Raw genomic sequence first — 24,554 nt, 5'->3', positions numbered from 1 at the left:
CGCTGATCCGAAGGCAGGAGCCAGGTGCTTCTCCTGGTCTCCCATGAGGTGCAGGGCCCAAGCACTTGGGCCATCCTCCACTGCACTCCCTGGCCATAGCAGAGAGCTGGCCTGGAAGAGGGCAGCCGGGACAGAATGGTGCCCCAACCAGGACTAGAACCCGGTGTGCCGTTGCCGCTAGGTGGAGGATTAGCCTATTGAGCCACGGTGCTGGCCACAAAGACACTTTAAACATATTTCCTTTAAAAAATTAAAAATAGTGTTCTACATGATATATAGCTCAAAAAAAATCAAGCAATGATCTCTGTGCTTGGTGTCTATGCTATGCTGGTTCTTAAATATTTTTATCATCGTCTTAGAAAAGTCTAACATTAGAGACAAACTTCCAGTAATAAAAGGCAAAAAAAAATTCTGAATAAGAGAGATCCTTTAAAAATGACATTTGTGGTAACAAAATGATACTTTACTAGAGATATAATGGATATTTTTAGATTCATATAATAAACCAATGATATACATTAAAAGGAATACCAACAAATTTGAAAAGTTATATCTTAGAATGGTATCACTAATTAAAACCAGTTTAAAAATAATCTGCCAATGGCTAGTTAGAAATTTAATAAAAATACACAATTTTCTCTTTCACCCAAAAGAAAACCTGGACACCAATAATTTTAAAGGGTAGTTCCTATGTTCACTCAAGAAATAATCACAAAATAATATAAGCTCTTCTACAGAAAATTAATGAGCAAAATAAGAGTCTATTCTATCTTTGATACCCAAACTGAACATGTAATGAGAAAGTACAAAATTAGTAGCCAGTTATTAAAAATTAATAGAAAAATACTACATAGAACATTAATATGCTGAATCCCACAACATACTTAAAAAATCATCATGGTCAAGTTGCTAATTTTCCAGGAAAGGCAGGGATTCTTCAACATTATGAAGTCAATGAATGCAACTCCTGGTCAAGTGATGTAGGAAGGAGCTGCTCAACTGGCACCATAGCAACGACAGCTTGTGTGCAAACAGCACTACCTGTGCATTCCATCGGGACTGGCTCTATACCAGCTCCGATTCGGAGTTCATAACAGCCCCGCACTCCTGGGATACAACTTTGGTCACAGTGGTTCAGTATTATTTTTTGATAATACAACTATTTGGTGTAGAATTTTTCTGCGACTATTTATGAAAAGGATTGTGATTTTATTTAACATTAAGTTTCAAATGTACACTAGTATGACAACAGTAGTTAGCAAGCCTGTACCCAGAATTACTTTTAAAAGCATTACCTGGGCCGGCGCTGCGGCTCACTAGGCTAATCCTCCACCTTGCGGCGCCGGCACACCAGGTTCTAGTCCCGGTCGGGGCGCTGGATTCTCTCCCGGTTGCCCCTCTTCCAGGCCAGCTCTCTGCTGTGGCCAGGGAGTGCAGTGGAGGATGGCCCAGGTGCTTGGGCCCTGCACCCCATGGGAGACCAGGAAAAGCACCTGGCTCCTGGCTCCTGCCATCGGATCAGCGCGGTGCGCCGGCCGCAGCGCGCCGGCCGCGGCGGCCACTGGAGGGTGAACCAACGGCAAAGGAAGACCTTTCTCTCTGTCTCTCTCTCTCACTGTCCACTCTGCCTGTCAAAAAAATAAAAAAATAATTAAAAAAAAAAGCATTACCCCTACCTGTGGCTGTCTACATTTCCACTTGGGTAACTTGTTTGGCTGCTGCTAAGGCTTTGAGGGTGTTTTAGTCTGTATGAGTTTTCCTTTTCCTCCACCAATTTTGAAATTTTGTATTTTCCTCTTAGAAACATCTGTTTCACCTAGGATTTTACTGATGATTTCAATTATTCATAACATAAGTTCTGCCACTGTTGTAGGTATTCCTTTTAAATTTTATATTTAATATGAATGAACTTCAAAAACATTCAAGGAGAAAGGAAACCAAAGAGTAATTTTATTTTGGTGAAAAAAAAACTAAATGAGTGCATAGTTTTTACTTATTATCTATATTCCTTGAACACTCTACAGGCCTCATATATGCATGGATTTCCAAATAAACTTAGGGTCACATTTTCCACAAATTTATGGAAGTACCTTCACATTTTCTCATTTCTTACTCTCACAGCTCTTCCATTTACATTAATTTTTTCAAAAAGGTTCAAGCATTTTTTATAAAAGAGAGAAAAAAGATTTTTCAAACCTTTTGTTTTAAATCCTCTGGAATTTTTTTTAAAACAAAACAAGATTGTCTTAAATAGTTAATAAGGTAGATAAAAAAAGCATAAACTTTTTAAAAGTGAAGTGACCTTAACACTATGAAAACAGGTAAAACAAAAATCTTAAAAATGATAAAAAACTAATTATCAACAGAAAGAGCAGTCGTGAAACATATACTTAATATTTATAAATTTGAAAATATATAAACCTCAAACTGATAGATGCCACTAGATGAAACTGGAAAATCCTATTAAGAAAATATAATATAAACCTCTAAAAAGCCATCAGATCAAGTGGACCAAAATTAAGCAAAGATAGACAATTTAAATACTATACTTAAAAACTTATCTGATATGCTTGCACCCAACTGAAACCATGCTGCCATCTGCAGCATGTGTTGGACATCAATATAAATTGACCTTAAGAAAATACAAAATTCCAAAACGTTAATGCATACAGGTGATACACGTGTCACAGTCAAATGACATTACTAATCCACAGAGCTATGGGCTGCCTCAGAGAGAGATCAGCGTTTGTTAGCTGGCCTACGCCGGCCACGTTTAAGGTGACTGAGAAGCCTTTGTGTCGCTCTGCGTGTTTCATTCCCCAGGCAGCTAATCCAGGAACACCCCCAAGGTGATGACAGGGTGCAACAGTCAGAGGAAAGTGCACAGCGCCTCTAGCGGTTCGACTTCAAACTGACACACTGTTACTTCTACCTTATTTCATTAACCAAAGCAAGCCAAAGAGCAAAGCCCAGATCTATGGGATAGGGAACTAGATTAAACCTCTTTATAGAGAAGAGTTAGAATTTCACATGGCATAGAGTGGGTACAAGAAGAGTGAAGAAGTTGGACTGTTAACGACATTAACCTACCATCTGAGAGCCCAGGAGAGAAGGGCTATGAATAGGTGGAGCTTAGGAACTAGCAAATGTATCCACAGGGTTTTCATAGACTATGAAAGAGGACAGATTACCTACTTGCAAACCTTCCAGTATGTATATTATGCAATATAGAATAGAAAATGATGGGGAAGTATTTTCTTCTGTCAACAAATAACTTCTACAGTTTGTAAAGTTAAAAGTAGGAAAACAAATCCAGGATTCATCCCCAATTATAGAATTCCACCATGATAAAGCATCAACACATTTGTATTAGGATGACTTCTGGTTGTTCCACTAATGCTCCTCTGTCCTTTTTGTTTAGCACCTTCTTTTTTCTCAAAAAGCAATGACTCTAAATGTAGGATACTTTTATTTTTAAAGTAGAAAGGTTACTTGCACTGCTTCAGTGAATTGCAATTTGAGTAATGCTTTTTCATTAATAATGGCATTTTCATTTTCGTTAATGGCATTATTAATATATTTCCCTATCTCATCATGAAGTACTGAGTTGATGAAGAATTCTAATAATAATCAGTGGAAATGAGACCATGTTGTAATAGAGGTTTCATTTTGTTTCATGATTCTGCCACCTTGAGGGTTTTTATTCATCTTATGGCTTAATTCAAACAGGGTTTGAGGTCCTGAATGGTCGTGTCTCTAAGTGTTTTCCAATATGAACAGCCCAACATTTTTTGATTATCTCTTGATCTGTAACACTAGAACGAAAAAAGACAAAGAATTGTGTCACTTATTCCTAAATATATCATGGTAGTTCCTGCCAAAGACTATGGCTGTGAACAAGAGTTCTAATGGTTACATGGAAGAGTGTTTCTCATTTAGATTGGTAATCACATAGGAGAACTGCTCAATTTTACGCCTCCTGAGATATCAGAATAAATAAATTATACTGTACTTGCTGGTGAAGACTGTTCTATTTTTGGAAAAATATTAAACACCTGTATAGAAGATTAATGGATATACTCAAATGCATCAGGAGGAGTGGCTACGGTACCTACTCCAAATGCCAGCTGGATCTGTGTTTCATTTTGAGAGAGACTGAAGCCCTGAATGGTTACACTGGATGCAGTAGTGAATACTTCCTGCCAGTGGTTCTCACCAGACATTAGCTCTCCTTAATTAAATGTACTCTATTCTTTATATACATATAAACATTTAATATACTTCTGTATTGTAACAGTACATATATATAAGAATTTATCCTTCATATAAATTCTTTCATAAGTATAATTAAATATCAGTATATATATATTCATTTATTAAAGAAGATATATCTATATATAATTTAACTTCTTTACAATTTTATTTCTAACACATTGCCTTTAACCAGACAGAGAGGGCAGATCCTTAAGAAAAATAAGGAGAAATAACTCATGGGTTATAGAAAAATTCATTTGAGCTCAACCAGCAGCCCTGTTATATATCTTGTTACTACACTCCTGAAAAAAAATCTATCTGCCATTTAATCTCCACGTCTGTCACTGAGAAATGAGAGCATTTTGACAGGTCAGAAAGACTATCAATTCAACAGCAGATAAAGAGGAAAATCCCTTCAAAACCAGCTTCCTGGGTTTTTACATTACTCATTGCAAGATTGTGGGTTATGAATCTGCAGTAAATTCAAGGCCCAAAGATGACACTAATTTGCAGCTGTAGGATATGCCTAAGGCAGTTACTTCTTTTGGCAAAAGTTCTGATGGGCAGTCAGCAGCAGGTGTCCAAGCTGTCACTCGGCATTGTCCTCTGGCACACAAGAAGGCAGACAGCGTGTGGCATTGGCACTCCCCAGCTGTTCCCAGGACAGCTCTCCCTCTGCCCCACGATTCCCAGCTCTGTGGGGGCTGCCGGCATACCTCCCCAACAGAGCCCACAGGGAATCAGAACACAAGATGCGTGTCAGAGCGAGAGGACATCTTTAAAGCTCTGTGCCAAATATGACCCTTTGGGAAGCTGAAAAAATCATGTTAGCTTTTCACAAAGGAGCTTCTTGGCCGCAATCCTCTTTCCCAGCTCTCCTGTCTCTGTTCTGGGGTCTGTTCTCCATGACAGCAGAGGCAGATTCTGCTCCTGATTCTTCAGGGAACACCTCCACTCCTCTTCAGAAGCTTCTAGTTCCTCATCTTCAGACAGAGGGGCCCCCCTTCTCAAGCCCTGGAGGCTGTACATGCCCCCAGACTGAATTACTAACTAGATAGTAAGAGGACCTGGAGTTGCATCACCAAGGAAGGATAAGAAGGCTGGGGCGCCCCACACACAAGAGTGTTCTGGTGTGGACTTTGAGAACCAAAGTTCCCTCCACTTCTATAGGGTTCAGATACACTTTCTTGATTGTCTTTAAATAATCTAAGTGGCCATATATATATTTTATACTATGCTGTACTTTACACATTCTCCTAATTAAAATGTGAAAACCAAATGAAGTATTCTTTTCCCAATGAACGTAACATACTGTTAAGTTGGATGAAGTGGCTTACTCTTTGTGCAAATTGGTCTTTCCAGAAAATACAGATGGAATCTTTCAGCCTGCGATTAGTGTGCATGGAGGTCCACTTGGTCAAAGCTCATCACAGTCACTGAGAGCTCATTTGCATCTCCTACTCCCAGCCTTCGCTAAACTCACTACAGAATTATCCAGGGGCTAAACAGCACCCATGGCTTCACTGTGGTCATGGCTAATGGAACGTGTATCTGTGTCTTCCCAAATTGATTAATTGAAGCTCTTAGGAGTCTTTGTGAATTTTTAACAGTGTAAGGAGGTCTTGAAACCACAATGTTGAACAGACTATGGGCGCAGGGGATTGTAGACAGGAAACAGCCACTCTTGCCCCTGTGAGCCTTAGCATGATCTGCTTGGATGGACTCTCTTCCCGGAGCAGAAGGGCTGAGGTTACAGCTTACACCTTGAACTTATCCATTACAGCCCAGGATTTTTCCCCAAACACTTGTTTCTATGCCAGCATTCTATTACTTTTCACACAGAATCTGGATTTTTTATTCCCTCTTACCTCAAAAGCTGAACTTTTCTTCTGAGAGACATATACACAATTATATATGCAAATTGTATGTGTATATAGTTTGACACACATATTGTTTTAAACCAGATACTTTTAAGTCTCTTATTGTTGTGACCACAACTCATTCTTATACTAAAAACAAGAAACTGAGCAATTTTTGAAGCTATTATTTCATCTTTGCAAGAAAAAGGTATTTACATTTTTCTAAAATGATACCTGTTTTAAGGACACACAAACACAGCTCTTTAACTCATTAGTAAAAAATAAATAAAAATTCAACCGCAGAAACCTAATTTAAGTGCTTCATTACAGAAACCCAGAATGAGCTCTAATAGGTGGCAAGTGAGCAACCATCAGGGCTGTCGTTTGCTATGTACTTGGAAAGCAACTATCAGTCACTACTGACCGTTCAATTATAATTTTGGCATCACTGGAAAAATCAGCTCTCTATTTTACTTTTGTATTTCCTCTCAACTCCTTACTTTCTAGCCACCTTACAAAAGCAGAAGGGCGGAGCTTGCATTTGGTCCAGCAGTTAAGATGCCCTGCCCCCCCATTATAGTACTTGCATTCTGTTCTCACCTTTGGCTCCGGACTGCAGCTTCCCACCAACGCAGACCCTACCATCAGTGATGCTGGCTCAGCTAACTGGTCCCTACACCACAGGTGAGAGGCCTGTATTGTATTCCTGGCTGTGGCCCTGGCCCAGCCCTCTTTCAGGTATTTGGGAAATGAACTAGTAGATGGGTGTTCTCCCTCTCAATTAAATCAAGTCATTTACTTTTAACTAAAGCAAGAAGAGAAAATACAGATTTGTATCAGAAAGCTAAAAGTCATCCTTAAAGTACATTTCTGGAATCTCTGTTCTGTATGGGTTTTATTTCTAACAAAAAGTCCCCAGCTATTTGCCTAGAAAGCGCTTTTCTCCTTGACTACAGGCACTGCTCATTATTCTATTCCAGACCTTCAGAAATGAAGCGTGACTCAAGAATGTATAAAACCCAGCTTCTTGTTCACGCAGTGTTTACCACATTAAAAGGGACCTCCTGGTGCCCAAGGTACTTAGGTCCCACTTAAAGTGGGTCACAACTAAAAGATAATTTGTTAACACAAAAATATTCAGGAATTATGAAAAAGTAACTGGCCTCTGGTTTATAATGACAACTTTAAACATAATTTTAAAATCAGCTTTGTTTTATGATCATTCAAGCATTATAAAACAGCTGGAAGGTACTTCAAAGTCTTTCACTAGCCTTTCATTTTGTTAGCATTAATACACAGAATAGAAATAGCAGGCATGATTCAGAACTCAAAGCAAACCCCAGAATATACACCATTACCAAGTGCATATACTTTGGAAAAAGAACAGCAACGTCAAACATCACCTACTTTGTACTGTTTACCTCAATATTACATTAGGAGTCTTCAAAAAGTCCTTAGAAATTGTGTATTATATAAAAAAGCTACGCACGGATTTCCAAAAATGTCTGCATCAAATTAAACTTGACTTCTAATTTCATTTTCTACACACTTTTTGCAAACCACCATAGTTCAAAGAAAGGCTGCTTCTATGGGTACCTGCACTGTGAAACACTTGCAGTATTTTCTGTGTCACAGTCACATCTCCGGATGTTCTGCAAGCCAAAGCCCTACTCTTTAAATCTGGTCTTTAGGTACATTCCTTGCTGGACTGTTCACCAGGTGTTCACTTCTCCCTTATCGCATTTTGAGGGACCAAGATTAAACATATGATTTTAAAACTTCTATAAAAGGGTCCACATCAATCGGATACTTCAAGAATTTTAACTCAGGGAACAAATGGAGTGATGCTATTGTTTAATTGTAGTTTGGCTTCTCAGAAACTCATGTTGCAATTTTACTGCCATTGTGGCAATGTTGACAGGTAGGGCCTTGAGGAGGTGTTGAGGTAGTTACTGGGTATTAAAGGGTTAAGTCAAGAGATTGGATCAGTTATCTCCAGAGCAGGATGTGATGGAGTCTGCCCCTCACCGCATGTGCCCTCCATTGCATGCACCCACCTGCCCTTGCATTTTTGTGCCATGTTATGACACACCACGAGACCCACGCCTGAAGTGGCTGCCCAGTCTTGGACTTCCAGGCCCCAACATGAAAAGCTTAATAAATTCTTGTAGTTCACAGAATACCCCATATCAGCTCTTCTGTTACAGCAACAGAAAACTGAAAGCAGCTGACAAATGAAAGTAACAATCAGTGTAGTCAATTATCAACTCAAGATGATAGTGTTGGAGACCCCAAGGAGCTATAGAAAGAAACCCACCTCTTACCAGTGGAGGGCACGCCAGGCTCCGTAAGAGACTGAGGATGTGTTGGTTAGAGGAACAGAGCTACAGAGATATTTGAGTTCACAGTATGTGAGTCTGCAACATCAAAGGCAAGGCCCTCAAAGGATCCTGGGACCTGGGATGAGAATATTTTTTGTGTGTGCTTGAGACACCGAGTAAAACCTTCCAAGTCGGAAGGCTGTTATTTCCTGACCACTCATGGTCCTCTCAATCTCCGTGACATGAGGGTTGTTTCCACACCTTTTTGCTAGGGATTGGCAGTCTTCACCGCTACCCTGCCGTCTATAGTACTCCCAGGTGCCTCAGTTCAGACACAGGTCTTGAAAGAAAATACTGCCCTCCTCAAAATCAAACTCCCTCCTCCAACCTAATGCACCAGTAACTCGGATCAAACTTGAGCACAGCTGCAATGGGAGAGGTCGGGCTGCACCAAAAGACAAAAGGATCAGCAGAACTGGCCCATAAATTCTGACAGGAACTGAGCAAACACACCGAGGGAGGCTACACGAGGATGCTAAACCATGGGGCAGAATAGGTGGAGGCTTCCAGAAGTTCATTGAAAAATGAAATTCAAACATAAGTTTATTTTGGTGCAGAAATTTTTGAAATATATGCAGTTTATTTTTTACAATATACATTATCCATCAACTCTTTTAAGATTCCACATACACAGATGACAATGTGAAATCTTTGGAATTGGGGATGTTCCCATGTGATTTAGATCAAAGCACTTAAATCCAGAGGTGACGGTGGTACAACTATAATGGCCGTGCTGGTAGAGGGAATGAAAGGGTCACCACCTACACAGACTGCATGCTAGAATGACTCTGTGACTCAAAAGCTTGTCAGGTCACTCTGTTCACCAGCAGGACAGGTAGAGCCATACCTACAGTAATACATAAAGGAAAGCCACAGTACTGTTGAGGAGATTGCTAATGGCTCTCCTCTGCTAGACAGTATGTTGGTAGGGATGGTATATGGGACTGAAACCCTGGGTGACATCATTAGAGGATGGAGGGGGCATTGCAGCAGTACTTAAACTAAGATCCAAGTCTGATAGAATTACTTGGCAGGAAATAAGGCTAGGATGCTCATCAGAGAACCCTGACCTGTGTATATCCATGATGATAGCTAGTAGAGGCAAGATTGATGAGAAAACAAGAAAACCATTGCCTGATAAAAGCTGCCATTGTCCCAGTGGAAACAATCAGCCTGTCACTTGCCTAATTTCCAATGGTGAACCAGTATCCATTAATTGAAAGAAAGAATTAAGTTTAAAGACCAACTCTGCAATATTAAATGAAGGATACAATGTTGCTTGGCGGCCACTTATCAAATAATGGAACATTGGAGAAACTGTCTAGCTCTTTCTAAAGCTTTTGCATATTGGTCCACCACTGTCACTAAAGCACCCCAAATGATTGTATGGCACCTCTCTGCAGTAATTTAAGGGGTACACTGAGGCCAGATAATGAACACTTAGCCCAGATCCGTCTCATACTGAGACCAACATATAGAAAAACCCACCTCTTTGTCATGTTCTAAGTATCTAATCAGGAAGGATACTCTTTGGAGTTGGCCGAATGCTCAGGTTAGTCCCTTGTCCACTGGAGTAAGGCCTACAATATTGTAACACTCAATACAGAAGCTATAGAAAAAGTGATCTTGATCAACATAATAAGAACAATACATTATTATGAGTAAAATGGAAGCAGATGCACTCTCAGTATCTTTCAAGGTCTTGGTATACCATGACATCATTTTCAAGGTGAAAAAAACCTCATACTGGCCGACACTAGGAGAGCAGCACCGAGCTTCTACCTCTGACTCAGTTTTGGAGGCAGTGTGCATCCCTTGAGAATACTGCCTCAATCTAGTATCGCTGCCAGCTTTGAGACAGGCTCAGGACAATAGCAGGATTCATAACACAAGTCACCTGGCTCAGCAGTTCCCATGGAGTTGGCTATGTGGGGTAGCTGCAAATGCTACATCAACTTTCCAGCATGGCTCTACAGGACATGTGCACCATTCACCTCTAGAACTTGGAACAAAGTCACTTCTTGCTGTAGTACCTTGCCCCCAGACTAAGGCTCTCTTCACAGGATGTCAAATCCCATGCAATAGCATTACCAGTTGTGAATTGTGAACTGTCACATCTAAAACATTTTTAATTTCACATGGGCACAGCAGCTACCCATTACACCACAAAGTACAATATTTGGTTCAGGTTGCAGAATATCCTGAGGACACAGTAAGTCAAGGGAGAGTTACATCCCAATTCTCCCCACTACGAATCTATTGCTGTTGAACCAATGACTCTCCCTCCATTGTGTTCTACCTGTGAGGTCATGGAAGCTGTCGGGTAGGAGGTCCTTATTGATCAGCTAAGTAGATAGAGAGAGACCATGGGAATGTGTCGAAAATGGAGCAACTCTACAAATTGTTGGCCAAAGAGATTCCAGCTGCATTGCAGCCCCAAGGCATGTTTCTGTATGGATGAGAGGGTATTTTCCAGTAGGCAGATATTAGGTCCTTCTTCTGACTTAGTTTATATGCAAAGAGAGGAGGAGCCTGAGGCAAGAGAATCTGTGAATCCCTGAGCAATGGAATAGAGTTTGGATGATCCATAGACTGTTCAGGACAATAATGAATGGTTGGGGTATAGTTGCTGAGGAAATAGTTAGTACTTGTTCTAGACTTACCCCTTTCTCTGTTGGATAGTTTGATTTTGCTTTTCTTATTGCTTTTCTATTGATTTATCGAGATGTCTATTTGTATATTCTAAATGAGTCATGTGTTATAATATGTATTAGAAATATTTTCCCCTAGAGAGTGTTTTGCCATTTTAACCTCCTAACTGTATAGTTTGAGCCAAAGTATCTTAATTTTAATGTAGTATATGAAATCACTATTTTCCTTTAGAATTTGTGCTTTCATACACTATTTAATAAATGTCTCCTTGCTGCTCAGTGTCAAGAAGATAAGCTCCTTTGTTTTTGTCCAGAAAGTTTAGTGTTACACCTTTTACATTTATATTTACGTAACATCTGGAATTAATTTTTGCATATACTATGAATTGGGGGTGTTCTTTGTTTTAAAAACAGACATTCCTTTGACTAGTACCTTTTACTGAGACACTACCCTTTTCTCCTTGTATGTAAACTTTATCAAAAATTAAGTCAGTGTGTGTAAAAGTTGGATTTGTAAGACATTTCCTATGAATTTTGTTGCTCTGTTTCCATTTCTTGTAACAACAGCTGCTTTAATTAATGTACCCTTATAGTAATTCTTAACATTTGGCTTCCAGTGCCATTGTGGTTCTTTCTCTTCTTCCTCCAAGTGCCAAATATTTTTTTAACTTTTATTTAATAAATATAAATTTCAAAAGCACAACTTCTGGATTATAGAGGCTTTTTCCCCCATGACCTCCCTCCCACCCACAATCATCCCATCTCCTGCTCCCTCTACCATCCCATTCTTCATCAAGATTCATTTTCAATTCTCTTTATATACAGAAGATCAATTTAGTATATACTAAGTAAAGATTTCAACAGTTTGTGCCCACACAGAAACACAAAGTATAAAGTACTGTTTGAGTACTAGTTATACCATTAATTCACATAGTACAACACATGAAGGACAGAGATCCTACATGGGGAGTAAGTGCACAGTGACTCCTGCTGTTGAATTAACAATTTGACACTCTTGTTTATGGCATCAGTAATCACCCTAGGCTCTTGTCATGAGCTGCCAAGGCTATGGAAGCATCTTGAGTTCACCAGCTCTAATCTTATTTAGACAAGGCCATAGTCAAAGTGGAAGTTCTCTCCTCCCTTCAGAGAAAGGTACCTCCTTCTTTGATGGCCCATTCTTTCCACTGGGATCTCACAGAGATCTTTCATTTAGGTGTTGTTTTGTTTGTTTGTGTTTTTTTTTTTTTTCCACAGTGTCATGGCTTTCCATGCCTGAAATACTCTCATGGGCTTTTTAGCTGGATCTGAATGCCTTAAGGGCTGATTCTGAGGCCAGAGTGCTATTTAGGACATCTGCCCATTCTGTGAGTCTGCTGTGTATCCCACTTCCCATGTTGGATCATTCTCTCGTTTTTCATTCTATCAGTTATTATGAGCAGACACTAGTCTTGTTTATGTGATCCCTTTGACTCTTAATCCTATCATTATGATCAATTATGAACTGAAACTGATCACTTTGATTAGTGAGATGGCATAGGTACATGCCACCTTGGTGCGATTGAATTGGAATCCCCTGGCACATTTCTAACTACCATTAGCGGTAAGTCTAATTGAGCATGTGCTGAACTGTACATATATTCTTTATTGTTTATATGTCTCAGCAATTCTGAAATTAGTATTGAGTTACAATAATCAATTCTATTTTGATTGGGTTTCATTCAATCTATAGCTCAGTCTGGGAAAAAAGGATACTCTCACAAAACTGAGCATTCTAATATGTGAACAGGATATATCTCTTTTCTATTTAAGGCTATCAGACTTTTTCACAGGGGTATTTTGGTGATCTCAGAACAAAAGCCTTGCATATCTTTTATTAGATTTGTTGTTAAGTACATGATTGTAAAATGGTAAAGAGTACTTTCTTTAAAATTCTCTTTTGTAATTCCTCTTGGTATACAGAAGTAAAATCAATTTACACATATTGATTTAGATCATCTCAGGTTCTGTCTCCAGTGATTTTTTTTTTTTTTGGACAGGCAGAGTTAGACAGTGAGAGAGGGAGAGAGACAGAGAGAAAGGCCTTCCTTTTTCCATTGGTTTACCCCCCAAGTGGCCGCCACGGCCAGTGTGTTATGGCTGGTGCATTGCGGCCGGCACACTGCGCCGATCCAAAGCCAGGAGCCAGGTGCTTCCTTCTGGTCTCCCATGCGGGTGCAGGGCCCAAGGACCTGGGCCATCCTCCACTGCCCTGCCGGGCCACAGCAGAGAGCGGGACTGGAAGAGGAGCAACCAGGACAGAATCCAGCACACCAACCGCAACTAGAATCCGGGGTGTTGGCGCCGCAGGCAGAGGATTAGCCTAGTGAGCCATGGCACCGGCCTCCAATGATTTACTTTTACTGATGATTTCCATTCTTGTATTTTGGGAATTTTTCATTCTTTTTTTTTAAAAGATTTTATTTATTTATTTGAGAGGTAGAATTACAGACAGTGAGAGGGAGAGAGAGAGAAAGGTCTTCCTTCCATTGGTTCACTCCCCAGACAGCCACAACGGCTGGAGCTGGGCTGATCCGAAGCCAGGAGCCAGGTGCTTCTTCCTGGTCTCCCACGTGGGTGCAGGGGCCCAAGGACTTGGGCCATCTTCTACTGCTTTCCCAGACCATAGCAGAGAGCTGGATTGGAAGAGGAGCAGCCAGAACTCGAACCGGCACCCATATGGGATGCTGATGCCGCAGGCGGAGGATTAACCCACTGCGCCGGTCCTGGTATTTTTCATTCTATCTCAGATGTTGCTACTTTCATCAAGAATGATATTTTCTAGCCAATCAAGGTAGTTGGATGTAGTCTGTAACTTTGCCTACCGGGCAGCAACTCAAATTCCAATTGGGTTCTTTGATGCCCAGCTTGGCTATTTGGGAGTCTTCCCTGTGCACTTTGGTGCAGGTATCAGCCAGCAATTTGGGAAAATTTATAAGCAGAATTTTGACCTTTCTCCCTTAGCTCTTTCTTTGTTTCCAGTGTTTTCGGTAGCCCTGGACTTGGCTCTCTGCTACTTCTGGCCTGAAACTCATGGCTTCTCCAATGGAGCTCTACTCATGCCACAGCGGCCTGCCCTCAGGCTAGAAAGAACGAAATGGCAAACTCACTCCTTCCTGTTTCTTTCCATGCTCTGCTGCTTACGGTCTTTCTTGAGTCCTTTCAAATAGCATAGAGTTCTTTTTATCCACAGTTAGCAGTTATTATCAAAGGAATGGATGGGGGATGGGTCCTATAGGAGCTTCCTCAACCGATCACGGTTGTTGGAAAGTGAAATGGGCTCATCAGTTTCACTGTGTTCCTACGTTTTCTCTCTCCTGATCTACTTTTGTGTACTTCAGATAATTTTTCTCTGGGTAACAGACTTTGTGCATGAGCAACTTCGGAGGCTCTGAATAATGTTCTTTTCTTCAGAGAGGGATTAGCCTGCCCTTTGGCAATGAGCAAAATGAGGGCAGATCACCTTCACCCAACCAGGGATTAAGCCGATTTGGGATGGATTTTAGTGCTGTGAGGTTCGGTCTTCTTGCTCTTCAGTTGCTGCTCTTCAGGTTCCCCACTAAGCATGAGCTCACATTTCCTAGACTGACCCTAAATTGCAAATCTTTGTTGTTTACCACTGGCTGACAACAGGGAAAATCTCTGCTCTGTTGTGCAGGGGCTCTCTCCCCCTCATCCAGGCCTTTCTCCCTGTGTAGCTACAGAATCGGCCAGTTCCCTAGGTAGAGGCCGACAGCGAAGGGCGCTCTTTTCTGTACCACACTTCTTTCCGGATCTTGTTCCCTCAAGCCCCACGGGGGCTGGCACATCAAAACGCAGCCATCACCTACCCAACACCGTGGGACTCACTGCTGCTTCCCTGCCTTCTCTGCCTCAGAGCCAGGGTTTGTTTGCAGTCTCTCACCTCGCACACCATTGACGGCAGTAGTCACAATCAAGTCATTCTCCATGGTTAGGACGTCTTGGAGAGACAGGCCTCTTAAGTCTCAGTTGCCAGACAGATCTCTGACCTTACAAAATGCAAACAAAATGTATGTGCAGGTGTTGCCCTGTCACAAATTATACCATGGGATCTAAAAGCAAAACTCTTGAATACATTCTTTTGACTTGATGAAATTCCTTAAGACTGTCTAACTATATATTTCCCTTTAATTGCACTGTGCTGTACACTATTCAAAACAAAAATTGTACTACAAAGCATTTTCCATTGGAACAGGGATAGCAATGTATATAAAATAATGTATATAAATCATGCAAAGTGCCAAATTTCACTTATAAATTACAAATCAATGTCCACAGGTGTGTTTTAATATACAGGAGTTTGAGGTCAGGATAATTATTTTTTGTTAAACATTTGAAAAAATATTTGAAAGACAGAGCCACAGAGAGAAAGAAGGAGACACAGGGAGGTCTTTTATCTGTTGATTCACTTTGCAAATGGCTACAACACCTGGAGCTGACCAAAGCCAGGAGCTAAGAGCTTCCTCCAGGTCGCCCACATGGAAGCAGGAGCCCAAGCTTAGACCATCTTAGACCATGCTGCTTTCTCAGGTGCATTAGCAGGGAGCTGGATGGGAAATGGAGCAGCTGGGACTTCAACCAGCACCCACGTGGGATTTTGACTCTGCAGGTGGTGGCTTTATGGGCTATGCCCCAGGGAAGGCCCCCAAGATGAGCAAACATATAGAAACTACAGACACTGTGCAGAGACACAGCTCCAAAGACAGGGTGAGAAACAATTTCAACAGTTTTGTTGCTGTTTTTGTTTACTTTCACCGTTTCTAAGTGTAGAAGTTGCGTGTTGTCAACATATGGAAAATACAAGAAGGGATCTTGGAAACATGAGGGCTTTTGTTCATATATTGTGTTAAGAAGCAGCCCACGGTTCTGGACAATAGATTAAAAAAAATAGATAAAAAAACAAAAGGTGGAGCTGCAAGTTCTAAGATAAGATGAACCAGATGTTCCATTTTTCTACACACTTGCAGAACATCTAAACTTGTAAAATACCCTTTAACAAGAGAAAAAGTTTAAAAGGTCAAAATTAAAAAAAAAAAAAGAGGGACTGTTGGCCAACTTTTTGATGCTTAGTGTTCACAAAACAGAAGTCACTTCTTTTTATTTATAGACCTTATATATACTTACAAAATGCATGTAATACTGAGGTTTTATATTATTTGTCAGGTAGAGTTAGACAGTGAGAGAGAGACAGAAAGGTCTTCCCTCCGTTAGTTCACCCCCTAAATGGCCACCACGACCAGAGCCATGGCAATCTGAAGCCAGGAGCCAGATGCTTCCTCCTGGTCTTCCAGGAGACCTTGGGCCATCCTCCACTGCCTTCCCGGGCTACATTAGAGAGCTGGACTGGAAGAGGAGCAACCGGGACTAGAACCCGGCACCCATATGGGATGCCAGCGCCACAGGCGGAGGATTAACCAAGTGAGCCACGGCACCGGCCCAATTCTGAGGTTTTAAATACCAGTACAAGTCCTACCCTATTCTCTTTCTATTTCCTATTCCCTCCCAATATAAAGCAATGTTAAAAGTGAAGTATCCCTGGGGACCTCTCCGAGATGTGCAGCTATGTGTCCGAGTCTCTGTACATGTGTATACAGATGTTCATGTGTGTACACATCACAGGTATGCACATGTGACCTAAGTGATAATTCTCTTCCCTCTTAACCTTACTCTTTTCACTTAACATACAGCATCAGTTTGCAAAGTTGTCATTTAAAAAAAATCATGTTGAGTACGGTGGTACCACACTTCTTAATACGGAATGCTTCCATTCATTGATTTATTTCTATATTTTCACATTTATATACACTCATAATACACATATTTGGTTCTGAAACTTTTGATAAAAGTTTAGTCAAAAATGGACAGATTTCAAAGAATGTGTCAAAATGTTTGCCATGATACTTTATTACTTCTAAGGAGGTCTCTAAGTATTTGATTCTTCACTTGGTAACGATGGTGATATTGTAAGCATTTTTCATCTTTATAATCAGGAAATGCATAGTGACATCTCGGTGTGGCTTAGTTTTCTATTTCCCTGATTTGTTATCAATTTTTAGGGAGTCTTTCAATATCCTAGCTTTTAGTTGTTTGTCTGCCGTTCATACTCAAAATATTTCCTTCCACCCTACCCTCTGAATATGCCTTTTATTGACCTGAACATTTTTCAGCATTAAGTTTTGCCTGTTTTCAACTTCTGACCTATATTTTTCAATCCTCTGGAGCCTGATATTTTGTTGTCTCTATGTTCTTTTCTTTCCACAAGAAGTATGTTAATGCTTCCTATAATGACTGCTATCGCTAGTTCTCCAAAGTCTAATATTTTGCTTTATGTATTTCAAAGCTATTTCAAGGACATGTGTGCCTGACAGCTCTTGTTTTTCAGTAGCTTTGCCATTTTGTCTTAATGAATGCTTTTTGCATAAAAACATCCATTTTTGCTTTATTTCTTGGTTCATATTGTACAACTTAAGTTCATTTTAGTTTTAGACATTTTTCTTATTATAAAAAGCAGTAACCTTTCAAAATGAACCCAAAAGTTCTCCGTCGTTCATAAAGGAACATCAAATTTTTTTGATAATATATTATAGTTTGCCTGTCTGCTGTTTGTTGTTACTTTTTAAATACTCTATTTCAAAATTATTTGAGTTGTTAAGGTTGTTGTAGGTGTTTTTACTATTTTACTGCATCTAATTTCTATTTATCTAAATATTACCTTTCTGTTTTACCAAGTCTTTATTCATGTAAAAAAATTAACCACTGAAACCCCATTAAAAAGCAAGTTCTTCTTAGCATAAAGCGATTTCTAAGCATTTTTTTTAGATGGTTCCTGGAATCCCCAATTATAATTTACTGGTCTTGTGCAGAATTTGGAAAGCTTTGGAGAATGCAGATAGGTTAGATCACTGAGAAGCCAAACTAATGAGTCAACCTTAGCTTATTGGAGACATAAATATAAAGTGTTAGAATGATTTTGTAAGGGAGCCAGAGATAGAAAGTTAGGTCCAGATGCAAACAGACGGTTCTCATTCCCCTCCCCTCCTACTCACTGTGATACCATGAGAACCCAGTGTTCCCCGAATCTTCTTCCTTTCTCCCAGAAAAACATGCTGTTACCAAACTCTGGGCTGGCGTTTGGGCAACGCCGGCAACCCATACAGGCATCGGCTTGAGCCCTAGCTCCCTGCTCGTCATCCAGCTCCCTGCTCATGGCCTGGGACAAGCAGCAGAAGATGGGGAAAGTGTGTGGGGCTCTGCCACTGATATGGGAGACCTGGAAGAAGCTTCCAGCTTCAGCCTGGCCCAGCGCTTGCTTCTGTGGCCATCTGCGGAGTGAACCCGGCACGTGGAAGATCTCTCTGTGTGTCTCTCCCTTTCTATAACTCTGACTTCCACAATAAATAAATAAATCTGTTGAAAAAAAAAGTTCCTGCAACTGACCTGCATTAAGCAGGAAATAAATGCAGACAACTGTCTTACAATATCATTGATAATTCTTTTAGGTTTATTCATTTGAAAAGGAGAGAGGGAGAGAGGGCTATCTTCCTTTTTCTGGTTCACTCTCCAAAATGGCTGCAAAGTCATGGCCTGGGCCAAGCCAAAGCCAGGAGCTTGGAATTCTGAGTCTCCCACATGACTGCCAGGGGCCCAAGTCCTTGGGCCATCCTCTCCTGTTTTTCCAGGTGCATTAGTTAGGACCTAAGTGGAATAACTGGTGCTCAAACCCAGCACTTAGATATGGAATACCTGTGTCCCAAGTGGTAGCAATACAACACAAAATTAGCCCTCTGTTGTTAGCATTTTGTGGGAATCTTAGATAACAGAAATGGAGTTCTAATACATGGAATTTCATATATTATGCAGCTGCTAACAATAGAATATTGAAACAGGACAGACTTTTCCTTTGCCACAGAAATCACAGTGTCAACTACTCCACTAACACAAAGAAAGAGGCAACTTTTTATCTAGAAATTCAGTATGGCAATTAATGGACAAGGAGACAGACATTTGCCTTGCAAAGAATGTGGGCAAACGCAATAGCATGTAAATGTACTCCAGCAACTATAATCTTGACTTGACACAAGAGCAACTGGGTTCTCAATCCAAGTTGTAAGATGGAATATCTTGATGACCTGGATCCCTAACACTCTGTGCATCATTTTCCTCCCCTGAAAACATATAAAATGGCATGTAGCACCTAACATGTTGAATCGTAATGGTAATTGTATGAGGAGCCTCCCCTACCCAGATACTGTGTATTGATCCATTTACGTCCCAACACATACACACCCCTACATAATCAGTATTTACAGCACTGCCTGCATAGAACACCATAATTTCTTAGCAAAAATGCAATTACATTAAATATTCTACCCCTATCTCTCTCAGTCTTTTACTTCAAATCCTATCGGATTTTTTCCCAATTCACTCACCCACGTTTTTGGAAGCACCAAAGAAGACTGACAGTATGAAGACATTTTTCATATATGTGTATCAATTATAGTATAGCTAGTGCATCTGGGATTTCAGATATTTCAATTTCATTTTCTCTCAGCTATTATTTTTCCATCAAAATTCAGAGCCATCATATTTCTATCCTTTTATCATATATCCTTTTATCAAATCCTTTTATAATACAAGCCAGGTTGACTCGTCTAACTACCTTGCTAGCCAAATTAATTTTCTTCTCCTTCTCTCCAAAATACACCTTTATCATTCCATTTTGTTTGAGAATAATAGCACACTAATGCCTTTTGAATCGAATGTTGAACAATCAGCTTAGCATTGCAGCTTCTCCTTTAAGCACCCAATCTCATTTCTAAATTGACCCAGGATGGTTTATCCCCATCTGCCAAACGAGACTCTTAACACAACCAGTCCACTTGATTTCTCCCACTGGTTTGTGTTTACTCAGAACAGGCTCAGCTCCTCTAATGCCTACATGTTCATTACACCTGCCACTCAGCTAGTTGATTCCCTCAGGGACCGTCCAATTGTAGCATTCTTTCATTTTCAACTTTAAATGATTTTGAGAAATGAGAGAGAGACTTTCTTAATTTGTTTCCAGATCTAAAATGCTGATTGAACTGTAGGTTCTGTAAGTTTCCTCTGTGAGTTTTTAAGATTTCTACTTATGGTCTACCCTTTTCATACTTTATCTTTGATATTGTAATAAAAATTATAAGACTCTGCTATTTTTCCCCTATTACATCTGCTATCTTTATATTATCTCCCAGATTTGTATTTAGGCTTTTAGGAGTGAGGGTACATGCTCTGCTAGCCTCTTTACTCCTTCCTAAATGAGTTTTACTGGATTTTTAGCATCTGAAGATACTCAGTGGATGCTTGGGTGGCCTGAAAGATCAGTGCATGCTTCAGTAACTGGTAAATTGTCCACTGTAGATAACTTTGGAGTGTTTCCCAAATACTTGAAATCCTTTCGTTTTGCTTTTGTTCTTTTAATGAACTTTTTTCCAAATCTACTTAGATCCTTTCCTGAAAAAGATTATATTCAAAAAGTAGGTGAGCTCATTTTGCTAATTTAAAAAGCATTTTGTGGTGTTTGTTTTCTAATCACTGTATCAGAAATAAAGTTCCATGGGATAGGAGCAAGGGCAAAATATACACATTTATTTACCTTTTAATTTTTAATTTATTTGTTGAGGGAGAGGGAGAGGGAGAGGGAGAGGGAGAGGGAGAGGGAGAGGGAGAGGGAGGGGAGAGGGAGAGGGAGGGGAGAGGGAGAGGGACTTTCTCACCTGCTGGTTCACTCGCCAAAGCTGGGAGCTGCAAATTCAATTCATGTCTCCCACCTGATGGTGAGGAGTCCAATAACTTGAACCCTCACCTCTGCCTCACCTTGCCTGAACCGGCAGGAGCCGGAGCCAGAGCCCAATACTCAGCACAGGTACTCCAGGCAGGCGCAGCTATCTTACCAACCAGGCTGAATACCCGCCCTGCTTGCTTTATTTTCACTCTAAGCTCACTTTTAAAAAAAGTCCTTAATGTGCTGTGCATTGAGATTTAATGCTATAACAAGTACTCAAACAATATATTTCACTTTGTGTTTCTATGGGGGTGCAAACTGTTGAAATCTTTACTTAATGCATACTAAACTGATCTTCAGTAAAAAAAAAAAAAAAAAAAAAAAAGAAATTATCAATTCCCAACTTGACTCTCACTGGGATTAAACATGACAATAGGTCTGATCTGATTTCATCATCATTTAAAAAAAATCATCTATTATTTTTCACTTTATGTTTCTGTGTGGGAGCAAACTGTTGAAATCTTTACTGAATGTATACTAAGCTGATCTTCTGTATATTAAGATAATCGAAAATGAATCTTGATGTGAATGGAAGGGGAGAGGGAGTGGGAAAGGGGAGGGTTGTGGGTGGGAGGGACGGTATGGGGGGGGGGAAGCCATTGTAATCCATAAGTCGTACTTTGGAAATTTATATTCATTAAATAAAAGTTTAAAAAAAAAGTGTTGCAGTTATGCCAACTAGAAAAAAAAAAAAAGTCGTGCAAGCAGATACGTTGTGTTTGCTGCTTATTTTTTAACTTCAAACTGCTCCAGTATATCCTCTGAGGTCCCATACTGCTTATTCAAATATGGTACTAAGTAACCAGAAACAAACCTAACTAGCCAAAGTATTTTAAGTAGGCATCAACAATACAACTTAGATTTTGAGTGCACTATCATTATCTTCACAGTTTACTACTTTTTTCTAATTCCTATCAATGGGTAGTGGAATAAGTTCCTTGGCAATCAGAAAGATGTAACTATACTTTTCAAATAGCATTTCCAGTCTCATATTTAATTTGCTCTTACTTTATTATACACTTATTTATACGTTTGTATTCACCTCAGCATTAAAAGGAAAACCTAGACATTTCATTGTTCTAAAACAGAATTTTTTTTTATTTATAACAAATCTTCAGTTTATTTGAAGCAATTCCATTTCAAAAACTTTTAAGTTACAGAAGTCACAGAAAAAATGGGATAGAAACAATAGAAGAATGACCAGGAGTACTGTATTTACTGTATTTTTAACACTGTCATGGCTTTATTCAAAACACAGCTGCACAAAAGTATTAACTTCAGTAAGGAAACAGCATTCCTTTCCTGTATCTCTGCCTGCTAATTTCACTACCTTCCTACAGATCTCAGATCACTGGCTGTCCGTAGAGAAAATGTTCATGGATTCATAGTTCTATTTGGATATATACAAATATTTAGATCATGAATTAGCTTTTCCATTAAAAAGTAATGCCTGCACATAGTAACACTTAGGCTATAAAAGCATATGCAAACATAGGCCTCTCTCCAAAGACAGACTGGGTCCTCCAAGAAGAATTACAAATATGCATACATGTAACTACGTGTGTGTGTTCTGTATGTATGTAGTAACAGATGAAGGGAATAGGCAGACACATTGAGAGAGAGTTGGGAGGAGAATGAACAAGAGAACCTCCCAGATTATTTTAAGCAAATAGAAGCAAAATATATCCATTGTTTTGGCCCCAGCATTTTCCCCGTAATAACAATCTTTCTAAATCAGCACATATTTATAGAGTAATGTTAAACTATTGCATGCAAGTGATGTAATTTTTATGCAATGAGTTCTTGATTTATGAAGTTGAATTTTTCAAGTGTCAACAGAATACATCAATAAACAGATTTCTAAGTACAATCTTTATGAACATGATTATGTCTAAGGCAGAAACTGAGTTAAAAATGTATACATTTTTCAATATTATATACATAGCCACATTTTCCTGCAAAGTAGTCACGGCAACAGTTATGATAATGTCTCTCCATGCTATATTTCCCAATGTACATTACCAGTTATTTTTCTGTGACTAGCACCTTAGTATATTAATTTAGATTCAAACTTCTCTCTTGCTTGCTTGCAAAAATTAACAAACCGACTTATTAACCAAGTGTCCGTTGGCTAGTAACTGAACCCATTTTTTTGCCTCTGTCTTCTCATATGTACAATATTTATTGATCAGTGTACTTTCGTTGAGCACATACTGTGAGCAGGGACTGCCCTAAGCACTGAAGAGCCAACAGTGAATAAAAGATATTCCTGTGTAATCAGTAATAAAATCTACTAAATAGTGACTCCTTAGGAATGTTGTGAGAATTAAATCAATTGATACAGGCAGCACACTTAGAACAGACCCCAGCATATAGTAAACTCTCAGTAAACATCTACTACCATTATTACATTAGTATCATAATATTACTCTAAGAATATTACCTAATGTTTTAACTTCTACTTAGTATTTATCATCAATACCGATTGTATGTTCAGAAGCCAAAAAACATTTCCATTTCTTTCTCTGAAAGCTACTGCTGTATGCCTCAGTCATATTACTTTTCTCTGTATACTGTGTAAAACCATGCATATGTCTTAAAAATTATCCTTTCTGTAACAAAGCTTTGTTTCGGAAGAAGCTTAAATATTTTGTATCTTCAAATGTGATACACATTTACTTGCTACGTTGCTGGGTAATCTTTTTAAAAATTATGTTATGGACCAGTTTGAAGTTTGTGCAAATCTGAGACGTACACAGCTTTCCCACAAAACTCCTGCCCCACACAGGCAGCCTCCATCAGTCACATTCCTCACTAGAGGATAAATTATGAAACCTGATAAAGCTAAACTGATACCTAAAAGTCATCCTAGATCCATCATTCACATTTTGTTTCAAGGTTGGTGCTGCATCTTCTACCAGTTTTGACAAGTGGGTATTGGCATGTATTGCACTTACAAAATCACACACAGCAGCTGCCCTGTCCTAACCATCTTTCATATTGCACCTGCTACTCCATTTACCCCTGGCCATCACTTGCCATTTGGCTCCATAGCTTTGCCTTCTCTATGCAGTCACATGGCTGGAATCATCCACCATCACAGCCTCTTCAGAGAAACTTGTTTCACTTAATAATGCATCTAACATCCTCCACGTCTTTTTGTGACTTTGAAAGTCATCTCTTTTTATCGTTGAATGATATTCCATTGTCTAGATGTACCAGACTTAATTGATCAGTTCCCCTACTTAAGGGATGATTTTAAATTTGGGAAATTATGAATAAAACAGCTATGAACACCTCTCAGCTGGTTTTTGTGGCAAGATAACTTTTCAACTCATTTGGGAAGATAGCAAAAAGTATGATTGTGGAGTACGTGGTGAGTGTTTGCTTTTCTAAGAAACTGCTACTGTCTCCCAAAGTGGCTGTGCTGCTCTGCATCCCCATCAGCAATGAATAAAAACTGTTGTTTTACATGCTCATCAGCATTTTCTGTTATCAGTGTTCTGATTTTTCATCATTCTAAAAG

The 24,554-nt window shown here is 39.6% G+C and overlaps 2 long non-coding RNA genes across 4 annotated transcripts in view; one reads left to right on the top strand and one right to left on the bottom strand.

The window, feature by feature from the left end:
* Window positions 1–1,032, bottom strand: part of LOC127490500 (uncharacterized) — a 46,418-nt gene extending 45,386 nt beyond the window's left edge. Inside the window, exon 1 of the long non-coding RNA XR_011389706.1 lies at window positions 885–1,032. This is a non-coding gene — a long non-coding RNA (uncharacterized lncRNA). The remainder of the gene's footprint in view (window positions 1–884) is intronic.
* A 5,679-nt stretch (window positions 1,033–6,711) lies between these two features.
* LOC127490501 (uncharacterized) overlaps window positions 6,712–24,554 on the top strand; it is a 66,069-nt gene continuing 48,226 nt past the window's right edge. For all 3 annotated transcript variants that reach the window (XR_011389421.1, XR_011389420.1, XR_011389419.1), the window contains exon 1: window positions 6,712–6,797. This is a non-coding gene — a long non-coding RNA (uncharacterized lncRNA). The remainder of the gene's footprint in view (window positions 6,798–24,554) is intronic.

This window comes from Oryctolagus cuniculus, chromosome 6 (genome assembly GCF_964237555.1).
Source record: "Oryctolagus cuniculus chromosome 6, mOryCun1.1, whole genome shotgun sequence".
Classification (NCBI taxonomy): Eukaryota; Metazoa; Chordata; class Mammalia; order Lagomorpha; family Leporidae; genus Oryctolagus; species Oryctolagus cuniculus.
Note: the sequence above shows the minus strand (reverse complement) of the source record. Positions and strands in the feature narration are given on the sequence as shown.